Source organism: Cavia porcellus, unplaced genomic scaffold, assembly GCF_034190915.1.
Source record: "Cavia porcellus strain 051 isolate PalLab524CR breed Dunkin Hartley unplaced genomic scaffold, mCavPor4.1 scaffold_5, whole genome shotgun sequence".
NCBI lineage: Eukaryota > Metazoa > Chordata > Mammalia > Rodentia > Caviidae > Cavia > Cavia porcellus.
This window is the reverse complement of record NW_026947488.1, coordinates 86,330,011-86,336,179: the sequence shown is the minus strand read 5'-3', so window position 1 is coordinate 86,336,179 and position 6,169 is coordinate 86,330,011.

Genomic DNA, 6,169 nt, shown 5'->3' with positions numbered 1-6,169 from the left:
AGGATGCTCCTTCTCCATGCTGGGTCTTATTATATAATAACTTTTAACAGGTGCTATATGCCTCAGTACATACTAGTGCTTTAATTTGGATCATAAATTTTCTACTACAATTGTACTTCAGTTTAAAATCCCCTAAGAATGGTCTGGATCTTGTTCTTCTAAGTATGCCCTGAACCTAGCATGTTGTCTGGCACAAAACAGATCCTTAATGCATGTTAACAAATTAATTGTCCATTTGAAATCTACAAACACTCTGGAAACTGTTTTGCTCCACCATTTTTTCTATTCACACTGTCTATGGCTTCAGCTAATGTGAGAAATGCAGCTTCAGTGAAATAGGCTGTTTGCTCTTCATTGAAGTAAGCACATACCGTGGTAGATCTTGGGATGTCACGGTAAAAGGTTGTGCTATGATTCGAATGTAGGTTTTCCCATCCAAAACTCATGTTAAAATATTCTGGCCAATGTAACAGTATTGAGAAATGGCAAATTTAACAGGGTTTGGGAATAATACTAATACTGCTTTCATAAAACTGGATTAATTCTCAAGAAAGTGACTTTTCACTGTTATGAAACTATAGATACTACAAGAGTGATTATTTTAAAATAAGTGCTTTTCCCTTTACACATGTACCTATTCAATCCTTCTGTTTTTCTATGTTATGTAACAGCATAAGGCCCTTATTGTACACAACCATTCTTCCAGCTTTCAGAACCATAAGCCAAACTAGGCATGGTTGCATATACCTATACTTCCAGGAGGCTGAGTCACAAGGATTGCTGTGAGTTTGAGGTCAACCTGGGGTACAAAGTGAGTTCAAGGCCAGCCTGAACTGTATAGGGAAATCCTTTCTCATAAAGATGAAAGAAAGAAAGAATGAGACCATAATCCAAAACAAACCTCTATGTTTTTAAATAACCAGTCTTGGGTATTTTATTATAGCAACAGGAGACAGATTTAGGATGTTAGAATAAATCTATCATATATTTTGGGTTTTGAGTAAGGCCCTTGGAACCAGGGATTTGAATGCCATTTGAAAGATCAATTCTATGATTATATATCTCAATAAACCTTACATATAGGAATTAAAATAGCAGGGTAAATCTGAAGCTAAGACAGATCACAGCCATTCATTTTTGTAAAGAAAGGAAATATTTCATATGTAAAACAGACAAACGGTTTTGTCTGCTTTATCTAAAACTGTGCTGGCTTTACTTTATTTCCCTTTATTATGATTTTGGAGTAATCTTGTCTGAGGTCACTATCTTGTGAAACTGTTAATATCCGGTAGACTAACATGGCTCCACTGTTTTCTTTCTTCCTTTCTTTCTCTCTTTCTTGAGACGAGTCTCACTATGTAGCTCAGGCCCACCTTGCACTTACTATATAGCCCAGGTTGGCCTAAAAAATCTCAGCAATCCTCCTGCCTCAACCTCCCCAGGGCTGGCATTAAAGACATATGTCACCACCCCCAGATACTTTTACTGTCTTAATGCATTACTTCAATAATTATTTGTTATGCCTCTTTGAGCTAGAGTGCCAGGCTTATTAAGCACTGGATACACAACAGTAAACAATACAGAAATAGTCGCTGTCCCCGTGGTGCTCATATTTTATAGAGGAGGCTGTTAATCCAGAAGATTGGGGGATTTACTCAGTCTTATAGCAAGTAAGTAGCAGAACTGGAATTTGAACTCCTGTTTGTTTTTGTAGCCATGTCCTTACCCTGCAGGTGGCCTGCCCTTCTGAGGCTCAGGCCATCAATTCTTATCCACAGGCTTGGTAAATGAAATCACCATACAGCCCAATAAATATGTGTAACTATTATATGTCCATTAAAAATATTTTTTAAATACTCATGTTCATGCAGGCAAAAAGTGCCTGCATTTCTTTTCCATCTTACAATTCCCATTCCTAAGATCTCCAGATGTCAGAATTAAATGCTTGATTTCAATTATCTCTGACACAATCCTAGAATGAACTTGCTACAATAGATCAAAGTCTGGAATAATGTTAGCAAACTATACTAGAAAAAAAAACTCATTTTGCACTTTTTATTTAATCCTCAAATTTCACCTTAAAAAATTAACTAATCAATACCATTTTCTACAGAAATTTCAAATGCAGAGTTTGATACTCTTCACATTTTCTGTTATAGCTTGTATCTTGATATCTCACTGAAGCCTCATGCACTCATAAGTGGGCCTTTTCAGAGGCGACTGGATCTAGGGTATTTTTGGCATTAAGGGTATATGATAAAATTGGTTTAGCATAATGCTGAACATAAATGGTGGATGGAATGTTAAGTGGAGAAAGAAAAGGCAGGCCTGCTGCTGCTTGCTTACTGCTTGCTTCCTTCTGTCTGCCGTGCCATGAACTGTGTTTCCTCTGTGATAGCCTTCTGCCATGCCACTCTGCCTTGGAGCCAGCTGACTATAGACTGGAACCTCTACAAACTGTGAGCCAAAAATGAAACTTTCCTCCTTTAACTTGTGGGTGTTGAACTTTCTGTCTTCGCAAGAAGAAAAGAAACTAAACACTATCAAATGTGATAATATCCTGAGGAATGTCAAGATGACAGTGGACCTATTAGAGTACTCTTAGAATCAAGACCTGTGGAGGGTAAGGGACAAAAGCACAACTGATCAGAAAGGAGAGTTCTCTTGTCCTGCAGTCTGATGGAAATGTCTAACTCTAAGTGAGGTTTTAAGGTAAATTTCACCATTCAGTTGATTGGATTACTGAGAGTTCCCCCCCAGTCTTTGTTCACTGATGAGTTATCTGATGTGACTGTCCCAGGAAAGGGGCATAACCTTGAGTGATGGTTCTCTCTTCAGCCAACACAGTCTGAATAGTGAGTGAAACAGTGCTTTTATGCCAGCTGAACTCCCTGAAGTGGGGGAATAAGCCCTTCATTCCTTCAGGGGATCTGAGCTGACTTTCCAAAGTAAGTATGTAGTTAATTCATTTTAGGATATTTCTCAGTTGAACTCCCACCCGAATAAAGATTAACACACTCACCATCATTGAATGCATTGTGGAATATGCCTATAATCTCAGCATTGCGAGAGGTTAAAGCAAGAGGACTGCGAGTCTGTGACCAGCCCAGGCAATGTGATAAGACCCTGTCTCAAAATAAGATCTGAGGATGTAGCTCGCTGTGAAGGCTCTGGATTCAATGCTCAGTACCACGGGCAGGGGAAGGGACTGACAAGGGCTCCTTGCAATTATATTTAAAATATTGCCCTGTACATTATCTCATGGCTAGAATCTTAAAACAATATCTCCTTCAAAATAGCATGAAATTCATATTAATCTAAGCAAAAAGTATCAAAACTTTTACATGCTTTTTCAATGCAAATACAAAGATAATATGAATATCAAATTAATATTGTTACCCAAAATAATTCTGAAAATCACCTCCCATGTTACAAATACTGTAGATTTTTAAACAGAAGGCAGAAAAGGTTTTTAAAATTTATTATTGAAGAAATAATGTACGAAATATATTGCAGAATAGAAGGACATGAATTTATGTCACATAGTGAAAAAATTTACCATATTCTCAATAAGACTGATGAAAACAGCTGTATACCATTGATCTTTATCACAAGGTTTCAGAAACTGGAACCAAAAGGAAGACCCTAAATGTTTCCAGAGGGAAGAATCATGATTTGCCTTTCTAAGTCATGCATCCAGTGACCTGCTTCTAACCAGGGTCCACCTCCGAGGAGCAGCTTTCGTCCACCAACTCCCTTCTGCCATACCATTTCTGTGTTTAAACTTGCGGAGCGAGCATGAACTAAAACTTCTTAACTATGAGCCAAAAAACCTCTCCTCCTATAAACTGTAGATGTTAGTATTTTCACTCACTCACAGAAAAAATAATTTAAGGCCCCTGGGGAATTAACCCAGGGCCTTATGTAATCTAAGCAAACCCACTACCACTGAGCTACATCTCCGAACCTATAAACACATTTTTGAACCATAGAAAAGTACAGCACACTAAATCAGCTGATTAAGAGTAAAGACCATGACAAAGAAAAACAAGAACTGTTTCTAGAAAACAAGAAAGAAGTTAAGCAAGATCCTGAGTTGCTGGAGTCCTGCTGGAGCGATCAGATGGCTGAGAAACTTGATTAAGGAATAAAAACTGATAATATACATAATGTTTGTGAATATCTTGCTGGGAGATTTAGATAAGTGGCAAACAGTTTCATATCGATAAGGGAATTCTGAAAACAAATTTGTACATATAAATCTGACAACCTAGATAAAATAGCTCAATTCTTCAAAACCTACAAACTACCCTCTTAATATGAAAGAGATAGCTCAAATGTGTTATGGCTTGTATCTAAAGGTTGACCCAAAAGTATGTGTGGTTATAGGTGGGATTTTTCAGAGCTGACTGGATGTAGGGTGCATGATGCTGAAATAAAAGGGGCACCCTTGGGTGTAGGTAGCACTCCCCAAAAGGAAGGCAACCTGGATGACACACAGTCAGACTTGCCTGCTGCTGCTGCCTGCTGTGCCTGCTTCCTGTTTTGTATGTCTCTCTGCCACGACACCTTGCCTTGGAGCTAACTAATTTCGGACTGAAACCTCTGCAAACTGTGAACTGGAATAAAACCTCCTCCTTTAACTATGGTTGTTGGGTATTTTGTCCCAGCCAAAAAAAGTAACTAAGACAGAATAACTCAGTAACTGCTAAGAAAATGGAGTCTGTAATTTAAAAACTCTAAAATGCTTTTCAAATCTTAATTCCCAAGTAATTTTATGGGAGAACTAGACCAAATGTTTGAGAATTGATATTAATTGTACACAATCTTTTCCAGAGAGTAAAAGAGAAAAGAATAATTCTCAATTCATGTTACAAAGTTGCTATCCTGACACTCAAAGCAGACAGTGCAAAAGAAAAGAAAACTATGGCTAATCTCACTCATATATATAAATTTAAAAATCCTTAACAAGACCTGAACATGTAGATGACAGCATGCATTTAGCATACATGTGTTATACTAAGATGCTGAAAAATTAAAATAGTTAAAAGATAGTTATTAACAAAAACAATTAATTAAAAGTATAGTTATTAGCAGTATTGTCATTCTGTGCTGAGCTCATTACCCTACTAACCAAGCACCAACCACACAGTTATAGATTAATTGACCATGTCATCATGCTATTCTGTATGCGTCTGTTCCTCCCCACCCCAGTAACCTGTTTGGTGTGTCAACCTTTGTTCCCCTTGTAAGTAGACAAATGATGCTATGTCAACTATTGTTCCTTTTATGAGAGACAAATGTTCCTGGAATTGGCAGACCAAGGGCTATGAATTGGCTAACCACCCATTGTGAGATGCCTCTGACCTCAAGCGAAAGGAGAACAAAGGCCCACCTTCTTTCTTTTTCTCATTGCTATGTACTTAATGATCAATGAGCTAATCATAAATGAACTATAAAAATCAGTCAAAATTCTAACTCAGTTGCACAGCTTTGCAAATTCCATCTGCACTGTATTGCTGGGCCAGCTAAAATAAAAGTGCTTTTTTTAAAAACGATATTGTTTTGCCCCATTTTTCATCTTGGGGGGCTTTTTTTGGGGGGGAGGTACAACATTTGGGGGCTTGTCCAGGATGACACGGGGACCCCTCCCCACATTATTTTTCGCCGATCGATCGGCTTGAACCATCTGTAAGTATTTGGGTCTTTTGTTCTTTGTAATTTGAGTGCGCACATTTGAAGTTGTAGATGAGCTTGGCTGGCTCCTTCTGCACCGGAGCGGGACGCCCTCTGGGAAAGGGCTTCTAGCCCATTTGTGATTTGTGATTTTTTATCCATTTGGTTTTGTGCTTGGTATACTTTTACTATGGAGCCATTTGCTTGTTTGAATCTGTTACCTCAGTACTAACATTCAGATTTCTTTTATTTCTCTTAAACTACTGTTGCAGGTTCCATGTGGCTTATTGGACTTATGGGTCATAATGAAAATTTATTTCCCTTTAGGTCACCGAACCATGGACAGAAGAATGTTTGTTTGTGTCTTTAATGTTGGTCTTGTCTTTTGTGGTGCCTTATTTAATGTTTTAGTCCTCAACTGATTACTTACAACCTCGGCATGCCTTTAAAAAGTATGTTTCTTTCTGGTTAAAATGTAAATATATATACATGC